This window comes from Globicephala melas, chromosome 4, assembly GCF_963455315.2.
Source record: "Globicephala melas chromosome 4, mGloMel1.2, whole genome shotgun sequence".
Lineage (NCBI taxonomy): Eukaryota > Metazoa > Chordata > Mammalia > Artiodactyla > Delphinidae > Globicephala > Globicephala melas.
The window spans coordinates 6,762,002-6,778,318 of record NC_083317.1 but is presented as its reverse complement, the minus strand read 5'-3'; the positions used below and the strand labels follow the sequence as shown (position 1 = coordinate 6,778,318).

General features: G+C 48.4%; 1 protein-coding gene across 1 annotated transcript in view; it reads right to left on the bottom strand.

The window, feature by feature from the left end:
- Positions 1-16,317, bottom strand: part of ERG (ETS transcription factor ERG) — a 286,020-nt gene that overhangs the window by 169,087 nt on the left and 100,616 nt on the right. The window lies entirely within an intron of this gene.

The following is a 16,317-nucleotide window of genomic DNA, read 5'->3' as shown; positions in this document are numbered from 1 at the left end:
AGGCCCATCCATCCTGGTCTCCAGGTGACTCGTGTGCACATGAACGTTTGAAAAGCTTTGCTCTAGAACACAAAACTGCAGAATGAGGATCTGTCATCTGAACTGAATTTAGACCAAGAATGTGCCTCGAAACAAGCTTTGTTCAAAGAAGCTCTGTCATCCCACTAACTTCAAGAGGCAACACATTTTCTGGCAGGCCACTTAGGTGCAAATGAAAATTTATTTTCAGTTTTATCAACTGCGTCCAATGGGGTTTCCATTGCCAGCCCAGGGCTCCCAACCTGGGATCCCTGGGCTTCAGGGGGCTGGGGGGCACGGGTGCTGAAATAGATCTGTGAGCATATAAGTGTGTGTGTGTGTGTGCTCACCCTGAGGGGAAAATATATAGCATTTACCAAATTTTTAAAGAGTTCTAAGATTCAGAAAAGGTAAGATGAGCTATCAGGCTATGACAGGACTTAGAAGAAACGTAAACACATAGCACTAAGTGAAAAAAGCCAGTCTGCAAAGGCTATATACTGTATGATGGCAACTTTATGACATTCTGGAAACCACAAGACTATGGAAACTGTAAAAAGATCAGTGGTTGCCAGGGATGGGGTGGGGTTTGGAAGGGAGGGAAGGGATGAACAGGCAGAGCACAGAGGTTTTTACGGCAGTGAAAATACTCTGTATGAAACTACAGTGATAGAAACATGTCATTATACGTGGGTCCAAGGCCACAGAATATACAGCACCAAGAGTGAACCCTAACATAAACTTTGGAGTCTGGGTGATGATGACGTGTCAGCGCAGGTACATCAGCTGTTAACAAATGCACATTAGTGGGGCATGTTGACAGTGGGAGGGGCTGTGGGTGTGTGGGAAGAGAGGGTACTTTGCTCAATTTTGCTGTGAACCTAAAACCGTTCTAAAAAAACCTCATAAAGTTACAGATATAAAACTATACAAATAAAAGTTAAGACACACTGCCCTTGAGAACACATTGTCTCTTCTGCAAATGGGCTGTGTGGTTACAACCATACCTGCAAAGGAGGAGAGAGAAGGGTGAAGAGTAGGTGAGCACTGAGCTGGGCCATCGGTCCCAGAACAGAACAAAGTCCCTGGATCACTCTCGCTCCCCTGTGACCACCGCTTATTCAGTTCCATCAACACCTCTATGTTAAGGATCTAGCAGGCACAGGGTACCATGAAAGACACGTGATTATAGGATCACTTTAAGTAATGTACAGTCTACACGCAAAGAAAACAGGCACAAAAATAATCAATATATGGTGAATACCCGCTCCTCTCTCCAAATGTCAAGGAGCAAATGTCAAGATTTGGAGGATGAAAACAAAAGCAAGAGGCCAGAAGAGCCTGGAGGAAGAGGTTCAGTGCCCTGGCACGTGGGCACTCAGAGGAAGGATAGAAACACTTCGGTAGGGGCACCAGGTGTTTCCAACCGCGATCTCTTCTGGTTGGTCTGCCCCATTCCGACTGGTGTGCCCATGCCAGTTGTTAAATATTATATTTTGATTATCCTACCCTCCAGGGGAAACTAGCAGAAAAAAGTTGCTGCAAAGTTAGGCTGGGTTCCTTGTGCACAGAACACAGAACTCAAGACCCTGGCTTTGATGCTGGCAGCAATTCTGCGTGTCTTCTGTGAACCCTGAACAACTTTCTTGGTGGTTTTTAAAATAATATACATTTTCTTTTATTTCTATTAAAGAAGCCGTATAGAAAACTGGGAAATACACAAGAGTAAAAGCAAGAAAAATAGATAGGCACTTTTTAGGTTGTAAAGCAAAGGGAAAGATAGCAAAGAAGAACATCTAGAGGTGTAAGCAAATAAAAATATTTCTCTCATGGAGGTAAAAATTAAAAGGCAGAATAAACATCGAAACCAACCTGTATGACAAATATGACATAGCTCGAGGTAGATATCATTAAAGTATAATGTATACAAGCTGTTGAGGAAAGAACAAAACCTCCTAAATCCCTGAAAAGAGTCGCCTGCATGAGCTGTCTGCACTTATTCATTCTCCCTTTTGGGTTTGAACCCAGTCCAATGTGGCTTTTGTCCACTCCATGCAAATCCCTCTTCCCAACCTCTGTGTGTTGCAGGGACTCAAAGCTCAACCCTAAGGCTCTTCTGTACCTTGGTCTCCAGATGAGCTCGTTAGGCACCCAGCCTGAAATACAGGCCAATGACTCATAATGCAAACGACTCAACCAATGTACATTATATTATACTTCAATGAAGCTGTTTACAAAATCAAAAACCTGCAATCAGATCACGTCGCCCATTCTACTTAAAACCCCCCAATGGTCCCCTGTCCCCCGACATGCAGAATACAATGTAAAAGTCCCTGTCCTTGCATATCAGAACTTAACACATGGCCTCACCCTTACTCTACACCAGCCCCAATCTCCCTGCTGTTCCTTGGACATGCCAAGCAGGCTCCAGCCTAATGGCCTTTGCATGTGCTATCCCCTCTCTCTGGGACACAATTCCCCGATATGATGACCACTTCCCTCAGGTCTCTCTCTGAATTTCAGCTCTTCCCCAAAACCTTCCTTAATCTCCTGGGCGAAATGGCGCCTCTCCCCTCCAACACTCTCTTGATGACCTCTTGCTTACTTTACGTTTATTCTAAAGAACCATAACCAGCATTTTAAAATACACACACACACACACACACACACACACACACACACACACATGTTGTAATGCTGGTTGTAATGCTGTAATGCTGGTAATATACTATATATATTTGAGCTTCATCTATCTTACCTCCTAGAATGTAAGCTTCATGCAAGCAGGGATCTTATCTGTTTGGTTCACGCTATACCCTCAGCAATGTTGAAGGGTTTCATTGAAATGGGTCCAAAAAAATTACAAAAGAGATATTATAACTTGCTGATAAGCAAATGAGGAGATGACCACTCGCAAAAGTTTCCAAATGAAATAACTCTGATAAAACTCCACTCATCAAATCAGCAAAGATTAAAAATCACAATAGATTGTGATAAAATGGCATTTTCAGATACTCCTTGGAGAAGGAAGAAGGGCACAATTGGGTGGGGAGATATTGTTATCAAAAGCCTTAAAAATGTTCCTACTCCTGGAATTAATCAAGGTTTCTGATCAGAGAGGTGCCGAAGGAAGCCGTCTTGTAGGAAGATTAACCTGGCAGCATGAGATAACAAGCACATAAGGAAGGCTGGGTGGAAAAAAGCAACAGAAGAATAGTCAGAGACAAGAGATAAAGCAGACCTGCTATGAAAAGGTACCACGAATTAGACACAAAGTGAAAAGTGAAAGAGAGAAAAGTGTTAAAGATATGCCCTAAATTTTAAGCCTGGTAACTGGGAGAAGTGGCTGTGAAGAAAAAAGGAAAAGGGGGATTAACAAAAAATTTAAATGATGACAATGATGATGATGATGACAGCTAACCACTATTCACTAGACACTGTTCCAAGACCTTCACATGAATCACCTCATCTGATCTTCCTACAACCCTAGGAGGTAGACACCACGCTCATTTTACTGATGAGAGAATTGAGGCTCAGAGGGGCTCAGTGACTTGCCCAAGGTCAAATAACAAATGTCATGCTGGGGATTATAAAGCAGGAAGTCTAGCTCTACAGCCTGTCTGCTCACCCATTACTCTGGAGCTGCCTTGTCCCAAAGGGAAGTGGTTCACCAGAAATGACATGATATCACAATGAATGAACCTGGCCTTGGAGGAGGCTGGACTCTGTGACCTGGACAAACAAGCTAAGCTCTGCATTCAATGCACCAGAAGTATATGAAGATGCTCCAGAGACTCGAGGCATCACACAACGTAAGTATGGCTCCTCTGATTGGTTGCTGAGTTGAAGGTACTAGTACCCATATCCAGATGACGTGTCCAGCCTGCACCTAGAAATGTGAGGCTGGAGCTCGGGAGAGAAACCAGAGCCAGAGATAACAGAGTCCCCTGTCCCCAGAAGGTGACAATTGAAGCCATGAGACTTTGAGGTCAGAAGGTAAAGAAAGTACAAGAAGAAAAGCAGAAGGTGGAATTAAACCATGGAGAACCTGTAAGTTAAGTCCTGTCCCCACTCAGGCAGAGCGTTCGGTGCGCCCATTGGAAAACACACATGTTGCATCCTGGACTCACTGTCCCCACTAAGCTCACCTCCAGCTCACGCCCCCTCCTCCACATCAGCAGTCCCAACATCAGTCTTGCAACAAGGATAACGATGCTCAAACCCCAAATGCACCAACAGAGCCACACAGGCAACATCGACGTCAGCCACAGAGGCTGACGAGTCCAAAACACTCAATTGCTAGGGGCTGATCTGAAACATTCTTGATTCAAATTCTTGATTAGTTCATTTCCCATAAGGTGGAAGAAGGAGGAAGGACACTTCTCTCCTGGACTCTCATTACACCCAGTCACGGAGCCCAGGAAACCTGCTGTGGCATTCTGAAACCCGAGTCCAAATAAGGTTCTCTAAACCCTTACACGTGTGACTCAGATATTCAGAGCGGTGGTGCAGAACAATGCAGCCGCCAGTGTAGACAGAAAAGAAAATCAGTTGCTTTGATAAATATTTACCGTAAGGCTAGGTTAATAATTAGTAATTATTCATTATCTAAGCAAGCACCTTAGGTGCTTGTTAAAATGAAGATCACTGAGCCCAACCCAAATTTACTGGAGAAGCGGCTCTGGCAGACAGCCCAGGAATCTGCATTTTGATTAGAATTCCAGGATACCTTTGGAGAACCACTTCTGGAGGAAAACTGCCCCAGAGGGGCTCTAAGCCAAGCACGGACAACTTCTAACCATTCTTCAGGGAAGTGATCTGAACCTCTTCTGACCCCCGTTTACACCTCTCGGTAAGGCGGGTGCCCTCCCTGAATGTCAGCGTCACTGAATCTTAATGAGGCATTGCTAGTTTGGGAAGGAGCACGCCATTACGGCCCCCTGCACCCACCCTGAGCACAGCCTCCAGCAGGTGACCAGGCTCAGCCCTGAGGGGCGCAGGCAGCCAGCAGGGAGAGACAGAAAGTACAGCCCTGCTCCAGCAAACCTCACCTAGGACACGTGCAGGGGAGACGCTTCAATGTTAGAAGTCTCTACAGTTGTGCCATATGGAATGTCCTGAAACTTTTTTTTAAATATTACCTTCTGGTTATAAAAAGTAATACGCATTCATCGTGGGCATTTTCGCAGATTTGCTCTTCTGTGTTTCATTAAGTGCCACCATCTCGCAGAAAAATGAACTGGCAGCTATAAGCAGCCAGTCGCCAGGCTTACTGGGATGTGCTAACCCCACCGGCATCTGATCAAAGCTGATTTACTGAGGAAAAAACAGGCAGCGTATCAAAGGCTTACATCATCTTCACAGTACACAGATTTGGGGAGGAAAACTCTGGCCTCTGTTGAGTATATCATCGAAAGGATAAGCTGTCCACCTTCCCGGGAAGCAAAGCCACTATAAATCAGATTTACAAAGATGTGCAAAATGCTTACAATGCAATGGGTCCTCTGTCAGTCACATAGGAGCTAGGTAGTGAGATCCACTCTTCTCCAGGGCGATGGGATAAGTCACCACCAGCCACAGAAGCCACCTAATTGCTCACTCGGGATGCAGATCAGGGCACTTTTTCTTTCTGCCTCGTGTTATTTTAAAAGGATTTGAGGGGGCTATGTTCTACTTTGGTGGGAATAGGACTGAGTTGACGCCCTGCATTCAATTTGTGCTTTTCCTGGAGTTTCTTTTCTGTTCTTTCCGGAGGAGAAGGGCCGAAAAAGGACCATTCCAGGGCGCGGCGCTGGGCTTGCCACATTTGGGAGCGCCGCCTGAAGTTGGGCGCACAGCCTCCCGCCGCCCTGCCGTTGGGCTGGTGGAGGCCGCAGCACTGCTAGGGTTGCATCAGTCCTCCTGTTTGCACTATTTCTTTTTGCGACCATGGCCCCGCCTTAAGTATTTCCAATTGAGAAACAAAACCTCAGGAAACCGAAACTTAACCAGCTGCTCTCGCTTCTGTAATTACGCTTGCTGACCCGCCCCCCCGCAACCGTCCAACCAATCAGACGGCGACTAGTGTCTCTGTTTAAAAGTCAACCAATCGGCGACTAGTGTCTTTGTTTAAAAGTCAACCAATCGGCGACTATGTTTGTACCGGTCTATAAAAGAGCTGTACTAAACTCCGCCAGAACCTCTTAGCGTCACCGGCAACGAGTGCGCGGAGGTCCAGGTTCGAACCTGCAATAAATGACCCTTGCCGTTTGGCTTTGACTCTCGACTCTGGTGGTCTTGTGGAGGGGCCTCGCGACCTTGGGCATTTCATTTGGGGGCTCGTCCGGGATGCCCCCAAGCCCACCAGACATCAGGTCAACGGGTCATCGCTGACAACCGATCGGTAAGTAAGCCGGCTCAGGGTACCTTCTGTTTTGGGGACTAGGACAGTCCTGGCGGACGCGCTATAGGACACCTAGTCGGGGGTGGTTGGAGACGTCCACCACGACCCATCTGGGGCTGACAGCCCATCTGAAGCGTGCACGCGATAACCTCCCCTTCCTCCTTTTACAGGCTCCGCTATTGGGACTGCTCTTAATCACTTTTGTTTTCAGAGTAACCTTTTCTAATCAATCTCTTCCAGGACCTAGACATGGGCCAAGCACAGAGTACCCCCCTCTCCCTCCTTCTCGCTAATTTCGGGAATGTAAAGTCCCGAGGACACAACTTCAGTCTGAACATCCGGAGAAGAAAACTAATTACCTTCTGCCACTCTGAATGGCCAACTTTCGGGGTTGGCTGGCCCACCGAGGGTACCTTTTGTCTTCCTATAATCCTAAAAGTTAAATCTAGAGTTTTCTTGCCAGGAAAAGAAGGCCATCCGGACCAGATCCCCTACATCCTGGTATGGCAGGACCTGGTAGAAAACCCTCCTCCCTGGATGACCCCCTTTTTGTCATCAGGGTCATATAAGATCCTTGCAGCCCGACCAACTAAACCTCCCAAGCCTCAGACCCCAACTGCACCCATACTCTCTGACAGCCAAGACCTCCTTCTCCTAGATCCCCCCCCATATCAATCTCCTCCTTTGGCCCCACAACCAGTCCCCCTTCCTGCTCCTGGCTCTGCTCCTCTCCCCTTGGTAGAACGTCCTGCGGCCCCTCCCGGAGGGCCACCCAGGCCAGAACCGGAGGACCGAGAGGCAGAGGCACTACCGGTCCCCCTGCCCAATGAAAATAATTCCCAGGGGCCGGCTGGGCGCACTCGCGGACGCACTCAGCGCGACCCAGGGTTCCGCCATCCTGATTCCACCATAGCCCTACCCCTGCGAGAAATAGGCCCTCCCGATGAGACAGGGAACCCCCGACTCCAGTATTGGCCATTCTCTACCAGTGACCTATATAATTGGAAAACCCAGAATGCCCGTTTTTCTGATAATCCTAAAGACTTGATAGCTCTTCTAGATAGCGTTATGTTCACTCATCAGCCCACCTGGGATGACTGCCAACAGCTCCTCCGGATCCTATTCACTACCGAAGAACGGGAGCGAATCCAGCTGGAGGCGAGAAAACTGGTTCCTGGAGATAATGGTCAACCCACCGCTAACCCTGACCTCATCAATGCAGCCTTTCCCTTAACTCGCCCCCCGCAGGATGAATGGGACTATAACACCGGAGAAGGTAGGGGACGACTGCTCATTTATCGCCAGACTCTAATGGCGGGTCTCCGGGCTGCCGCGCGCAAGCCCACTAATTTGGCCAAGGTATATTCAATTGTACAAGGTAAAACAGAAAGTCCCTCCTCTTATTTAGAAAGATTAATGGAAGCCTTTAGGCAGTATACCCCTATGGATCCAGAGGCCCCCGAAAATCAGGCTGCCATTGTAATGTCCTTCGTTAACCAGGCAGCCCCTGATATTAAAAAGAAACTCCAGAAGTTAGAAGATCTGGAGGGCAAACAGATACAGGACTTACTCCGTATCGCCCAGTGCGTCTTTAATAACCGAGACGCCCCAGAGGATAAACAACTTAAAGCCACTAAGAAAATGACTAAAGTCCTGGCCGCCATTGTTCAGAAAGATCAAGAGGGCCCCCCAGCCACTCGACCTCCCAGGCGACCATTGGACAGAGATCAATGTGCCTATTGCAAGGAAAAGGGCCACTGGGCTCGGGAATGCCCCAAGAAAAGGCAGCCGCGCCCCAACCAGGGGCAATGGCAACCGAAGGCCACCCCAGTCCTGTTTACACATGATACAAAGTAGGGGGGACGGGGTTCGGACCCCCTCCCCGAACCCAGGGTAACCCTACGAGTGGAGGGGAAACCAGTCCAATTCCTGGTGGATACAGAGGCACAGCATTCGGTCTTGGTTAAGCCCCATGGGAAAATTTCTAACAAATCCTCCTGGGTCCAGGGAGCTACGGGAGTCAAACGTTACCTTTGGACCACTCAGAGAACTGTGGACTTGGGCACGGGAAGGGTAACCCATACCTTTCTGGTCATTCCCGATAGCCCTTGCCCCTTACTGGGGAGAGACTTACTCACTAAAATGGGAGCACAAATTCATTTTCGGCCAGAGGGGCCAATCGTAACAGACCCTCACGACCAACCCATATCTGTGCTCACCCTGAACTTGGAACATGAGTACCGACTTCACCAGGAACCACCCTCCCAAAATCAAGATATAGAGTCATGGCTTCAGCAGTTCCCCGAAGCATGGGCAGAAACAGGGGGGATGGGACTAGCCAAACATCGCCCAGCCCTATTCATAGAGATCAAACCGGGGGCAGATCCTGCACGTGTCCGACAGTATCCCATGCCCATAGAGGCCAAGACTGGTATCACTCCTCATATTCGCCGGCTTCTTGACCTGGGGATACTGCGTCCCTGCCAGTCGGCCTGGAATACACCCCTGCTGCTAGTCCGCAAACCTAACAGTAAAGACTACCGCCCAGTGCAGGACCTGAGGGAAGTTAACAGACGGGTCATAGACATCCATCCTACTGTGCCCAATCCATATACTCTTTTGAGCGCCCTTAGTCCAGAAAAACAATGGTATACTGTGCTGGACCTCAAAGATGCCTTTTTTAGTTTACCCTTGGCGCCCAAAAGTCAAGAACTCTTTGCCTTCGAATGGTCAGATCCCGAGAGAGGTATAAACGGACAACTCACCTGGACCAGACTTCCCCAAGGATTCAAAAACTCGCCTACCTTGTTTGATGAGGCCCTACACGAGGATCTCAGTGAGTACCGGAGACAACACCCCAATGTAACCCTCCTGCAGTATGTTGATGATCTCTTAATAGCTGCTGAGACCGCTGAAGCCTGCCTGCAGGGAACCAGAAACCTCCTACGGACTCTCGGCACCCTGGGATACCGAGCCTCTGCCAAGAAAGCACAGATCTGCAGGCCTGAGGTAACTTACCTGGGATACCTATTGAAAGGGGGGCAACGATGGCTCACAGATGCACGGAAGGAACCGTCCTCCGCATCCCCAGACCCACCACGCCTCGACAGGTGAGGGAATTTTTGGAGTCGGCTGGGTTCTGCCGTTTATGGATACCCAAATTTGCTGAAATGGCCAAACCGCTATACCTAGCCACCAAAGAGCAGACGCCCTTTGAATGGACAGAAGAGGCTGAGCAGTCATTTCAGCAGATCAAAACTGCCTTGCTATCCGCACCCGCCCTGGGTCTCCCTGATGTCTCCAAACCCTTCCACCTCTTTGTAGATGAAAGCAAAGGCATAGCTAAGGCCGTGTTGACCCAGCCCCTCGGTCCTTGGCCCAGGCCTGTCGCTTACCTATCAAAAAAAATTGGACCCAGTGGCTGCCGGCTGGCCTCCTTGCCTCCGGATGATTGCCGCCACGGCCCTAATGGTAAAAGATGCTGACAAACTAACTATGGGGCAGGAGTTACATGTCACCACCCCCCACGCCATCGACGGGGTTCTCAAACAGCCTCCCGACCGATGGATGAGCAATGCTCGACTGGTCCACTACCAGGGTCTACTGTTAAATCCCCTCAGAATCAGCTACACTCCGCCGCGGGCATTAAACCCTGCCTCCCTATTACCTGACCCAGATTTGGACTCCCCACTCCATGACTGTGCAGAGGTACTGGCCCAGATCCATGGGGTACGGGAAGACCTACGTGACCAACCCCTACCGGATGCACAAGTCACATGGTTCACTGACGGCAGCAGCTTTGTCCAGCAAGGTCAGAGGTATGCGGGGGCAGCAGTAACATCAGAAACTGAGGTGATATGGGCAGAGACTCTCCCCCCAGGGACCTCAGCCCAAAAAGCTGAATTAATTGCCCTGACCCAAGCTCTCAAGATGAGCAAAGGCCAAAAAGCTACCATATACACAGACAGCCGATATGCTTTCGCTACTGCACATATACATGGGGCAATATACCGAGAGCGGGGACTATTCACAGCAGAGGGCAAAGACATCAAGAACAAAGAGGAAATCCTGGCCTTGCTAGCGGCCATATGGGAACCCAAAAAGCTAGCCATTGTACACTGCCCGGGGCATCAAAAACCCACGAATCCAGTCGCCCGAGGCAACAATTTGGCAGACCAGACGGCTCGAAAGGCGGCACACACTCCAATACCACTACTTCCCCTGCAACTGCCGGATCCAGGCCCCCGGGAACTACCGCCCCAACCCGACTACTCGGAGGATGACATCAGATGGATGAGCAAGCTCCCTCTAACCTAGGTTAGAGACGGATGGTGGCGGGACGCTAAGAACAATATCCTCCTTCCTGAGAGACTAGGAACCCTGGTCCTTGAACGGATCCACCGTAGCACCCACTTGGGCGCCCGACGGCTACAGGATCTCATCAGGCAGACTGGACTTAAAATTAAAAATGTCTCCGAGAAGACTGAACGACTGGTTGCTGACTGTGCAGTCTGCCAACTCCATAATGCCAGCACCCACCCGCCAACCACTGGCATCCGGGAGAGAGGAAACCAGCCCGGAGCCTACTGGGAAGTGGACTTCACGGAGGTAAAGACTGGCAAATATGGGTATAAATATTTACTGGTGTTTATAGATACCTTTTCAGGTTGGACTGAGGCATTCCCAACCAAGAATGAGACTGCACAAATAGTAGCTAAGAAGTTACTAGAAGAGATCCTGCCCAGGTATGGCTTTCCAGTTATGATAGGGTCCGACAATGGGCCAGCCTTCGTTTCTAAGGTAAGTCAGGATCTGGCTTCCATACTTGGGGCTAATTGGAAATTACATTGTGCATACCGCCCCCAGAGTTCAGGACAGGTAGAAAGGATGAATAGAACTCTAAAAGAGACCTTGACTAAATTGACCATGGAGACTGGCGCTAACTGGGTAGTCCTACTCCCCTACGCTCTGTTTAGGGTGCGAAATTCCCCCTATAAGCTAGGATTTACTCCCTACGAAATAATGCATGGTAGGCCTCCTCCTATCATCCCTAATCTAAAGACTAACCTTATCCAATTGGACCCAGAAAATAATCTCCTGTCTTCCCTCCAAGCCTTACAGCGGATACACGAGACAATCTGGCCCAAACTAAAAGAGCTATATGCAACAGGACCCCCACCTACTCCACACCAGCTCCGGGCAGGTGACTGGGTCCTTGTCAAACGCCATCGACAAGAGACCCTAGAACCCAGGTGGAAAGGACCTTACCAGATCATCCTGACAACGCCGACAGCCATCAAGGTGGACAGCATAGCTGCCTGGATCCATTACACACACGTCAAACCGGTGGACCCATTTTCTGACCTCATCAAGTCCACTAAAGCTGACGTCACCTGGACTGTTGACCGGAGTAAGGACAATCCCCTCAAACTGACTTTGCGCCGTACCCTCCCCCATGATGACCAAGGTACTGCTGATAGCCCTACTGATAGTCCTAACCCTCAACCCTCGGGCCACGAGGGGAGGATTCGGCCCTCCCCCCAATAAGAATACTTTAATACAACTACTATATGGTGCACCGTGCGAGTGCAGGGGAGGTACTATGGAGACTCCTGTTGTTCCCCGAGGGTATACTCATATGCAGGACTGCGGGGGCATAACTGCGTATCTTGTTCAGGAATATAGGGTTACCGGGGCCTCTCAAAGCTGGCAATGCTACCATAAGCCTAAGCCACTCCCCCCTCGAGCCACTTGCCCCTGTTCTACCTTCCAGGAATCAATGCATAGCATGTGCTATTCCTCTTACCAGCAATGTATAGGGGCCAATAACAAGACTTATTTCACAGCCATACTACAGAATAATAAAAGCCCCACCATTAGTGATGATAATAAATACCTTCAGGCTGGATGCACTGGCACCCCCGGGACCCCGGTATGCTGGAATACCAGGGCCCCCACACATATGTCAGACGGTGGGGGGCCCCAGGACGCAGTGCGCCAGATAGAAATCCGAAGACAAATAGAAGAGGTCTATCGGCATCTGTACCCACAGCTCAGCTACCACCCCCTAATTCTCCCTAAGGTCGATCCCTCTGAATTGGACTCCTAGACCATGTCCATACTAGAAGCTACTTTTGCGCTTTTGAATACCACCAACCCCAACTTAGCACAGGATTGCTGGCTCTGCCTTCCTCAAGGACCGCCCCGCCCTATAGCCATCCCCACCTTCGCCAATTTAAATATCAGCGAACGATGTAACCCTACTTCACTCCCCGAGCCGTTCCCCATACAATTTTCAAAATTTTCAACCACCTTTAATACCTCATGCTTTGTCAAGAACGATTCCCTCTCTAACGCCAGTATTGACTTGGGAATCCTTTCATCCACTGGATGTAGTCAATATATCCCCGTGAACTCCTCCCTCTGTAGTCCTAATACCACTGTCTTTGTCTGTGGAAATAACCTAGCATACACCTATTTACCCCCGAATTGGACAGGGGTCTGCACCCTAGCCACCCTCCTCCCCAATGTAGACCTGATCTCGGGAGACACCCCATTGCCCATTCCCAGCTTTGACCTCTGGGCAGGGAGAACCAAACGAACCATTACAGTCATACCCCTCCTGGTAGGATTAGGAATTACAGGAGCTGTGGCCACAGGGAGTACAGGTCTTGGGGTCTCCCTTCACTCCTATAGTCAGCTGTCTAGGCAATTAATAGAAGATGTAGAAACTCTCTCTGGGACCATTCAGGACTTACAGGACCAATTAGATTCGCTGGCCGAGGTGGTCCTACAGAATAGGAGGGGCTTAGACTTGCTGACAGCTGAACAGGGTGGGATATGCCTAGCCCTAAAAGAAAAATGTTGTTTCTATGCAAATAAATCAGGCATTGTAAGAAACAAGATCCACCAGCTCCAGGAAGACCTAGCTCGCCGCCGGCAAGAATTAGCGGATAATCCCCTTTGGTCAGGATTTCATGGGATGCTGCTCCCCTTCCTCCTCCCCATCCTGGGCCCTCTACTATGCCTCCTTCTCCTCCTCACTATAGGCCCCTGTATACTCAGTAAAGTCATGAATTTTGTTCGCGAAAGAATAAATACAGTCCAGCTAATGATATTAAGAACACAATATCAGCCCTGCGAGGCCTCACAAATTGAAGAAACTGAGCCTTGAGGACCCAAGATTGGCTCCTCTGGTTCATGAGAAAGGGGGGAATGAGGGGGCTATGTTCTACATTGGTGGGAATAGGACTGAGTTGACGCCCTGCATTCAATTTGTGCTTTTCCTGGAGTTTCTTTTCTGTTCTTTCCGGAGGAGAAGGGCCGAAAAAGGACCATTCCAGGGCGCGGCGCTGGGCTTGCCACATTTGGGAGCGCCGCCTGAAGTTGGGCGCACAGCCTCCCGCCGCCCTGCCGTTGGGCTGGTGGAGGCCGCAGCACTGCTAGGGTTGCATCAGTCCTCCTGTTTGCACTATTTCTTTTTGCGACCATGGCCCCGCCTTAAGTATTTCCAATTGAGAAACAAAACCTCAGGAAACCGAAACTTAACCAGCCGCTCTCGCTTCTGTAATTACGCTTGCTGACCCCCCCCCCGCAACCGTCCAACCAATCAGACGGCGACTAGTGTCTCTGTTTAAAAGTCAACCAATCGGCGACTAGTGTCTTTGTTTAAAAGTCAACCAATCGGCGACTATGTTTGTACCGGTCTATAAAAGAGCTGTACTAAACTCCGCCAGAACCTCTTAGCGTCACCGGCAACGAGTGCGCGGAGGTCCAGGTTCGAACCTGCAATAAATGACCCTTGCTGTTTGGCTTTGACTCTCGACTCTGGTGGTCTTGTGGAGGGGCCTCGCGACCTTGGGCATTTCAGATTCTGCTCATCTTCTGGGTTCTCAGGCCTCCCAGTGACCCTGTGCTTAATCCTGGCTACTTCTTAAATCTTTTTCAGACCCTTCCTTCTATGAAATGCAAACGGGGTTTAAGTTTAGCATCTTTTATAGTCAGAAATATTTAGCATTACTTCCAGAGAGGCAGCCACAGAATCACGTGGGAAAGAAGTCAGTTCAGCAGTTGGCTTCTTGGCAAGTACTGACCCTATTATCTTTCCAGTTGTTTCCAGAATATTCCCTCTTCCTCCTTCTCTCCTTCTACTGCTATTATGTAAGAGCATGCTAATATATAATATTATATATTAATGACATAAATTTATATTATACAACTGCTTTAGTTTTTAGTACTATAATAATATATTGCTATATCATTAACAATAATATTAATAATATATTAATATATAACATGTTAATATATTAATTATACATAAATATATAAAATGTTAATATTATCAGTAATATATAAACAATATAAGAATATATTATATAATTACTATAACATAAAATACAATATATAATATATTGCATCATATATTAATACATTATATAATGAATATGATATTAATGACATTAATATATTAATAATAATAGGTAATGTTATAATAAGTGTTAATGGAACTGGGCATGGCTCTGAGTGCTTTAAAAGCATTAACATTAACTAATTTAATCCTCATGATTCTAGGAGGTAGGTACACTATATACCCCCATTTTACAGCTGAGGAAACTGAGGCAACTGATAACAAGTGGCACCAAGCTTCAAACCTAGGCCATCTGGCCCCAACCCTAAAAAAGGGCAAAAAAATATAAAAGTTAAAAGGGAAAGGAACAGGAAGGCAAAAAAGTCACTAGAAACAAAAATCCTGGTAAGCCGATTTTTCAGTCCTTTTCCACAAGTGGAAGGAATCAACTAGAAACCAGAACAGAGAAACTGTTCACCCCTTGTCAACTGTGACTGATCCTCACACGAAACCCTGGGGAACGGGCTGGAGATGAGCTAGCCATGGACACCAGAACTGAGCCCAGCGTCCTCCTCAGGACGACAGAGGGTCAACAGGGCAGTGACAAACTCCAGGCATTTCTAGACACAGAAGCATGTGAGCTGCACCTGGGAGCCATCAGATCCGTGAAGTGCACTCCAAATCGCGTGTGTGCTCTGCCTGAAACACCCAGCAACGTGGGACCCCCCCAGGAAGACCCTGGAGACACCAGGCTGTCTCCAGGCAGAAGCAGTGCTGGCCGAGCACAGGGCTAGGAGCGGGACGAGGTGGGGTGGGTGAGGTATGTCCCAGAACATGTGTCTGGGAACGTGTGTCCTGTGCCCCAGATGGCAGGTGCCGTGTCTTTATGATCTCTTATTCCCACACCCACACTCCCAACCTGTTTCGAGTACAGGGAAGGCTTTGATGTTTGCTGAATGAATGAACGAGTGAATCAGAGAGAGATTCCTTGTTGCGAAAGAGTGTAGCGGAGCCACCCACAGAGCTACAGGCGGGTGGACTCACTCAACTCAGAAATGACCAACAGACTCACAAACAGAGAACAGACTGTGGTTGCCAAGGGGAGGGGGAGAGACGGACTGGGAGTTTGGGGTCAGCAGATGCAAACTAGTATATATAGGATGGATAAACAACAAGGTGCTACTGTAGAGCACAGGGAACTATATTCAATATCCTGTGATAAACCATAATGGAAAAGAATATTTTAAAAAATAAATAAATAAATATAAATATATATATGTGTGTGTGTGTGTGTGTGTGTGTATAACTGAATCACTTTGCTGTACAACAGAAATTAACCCAACACTGTAAATCAACTATAGCTGATTTATAGTCCAATAACCAGAGCTGCCTGGAGAGCTTCGTGCTCAGCCTCCGTGGAGACACAGCCTCTCACTGCAGTCCCTGCCCAGCTGTCACTTGACCAGAGCTGGCTCCCACCCGCCTCAGCAGCTAGACCAGCGCTGGACGAAGCGACCTCTAACACTGACGACCTGCCGCAGTGCAGAATGGTTTACAGTTAGAAAGTGTC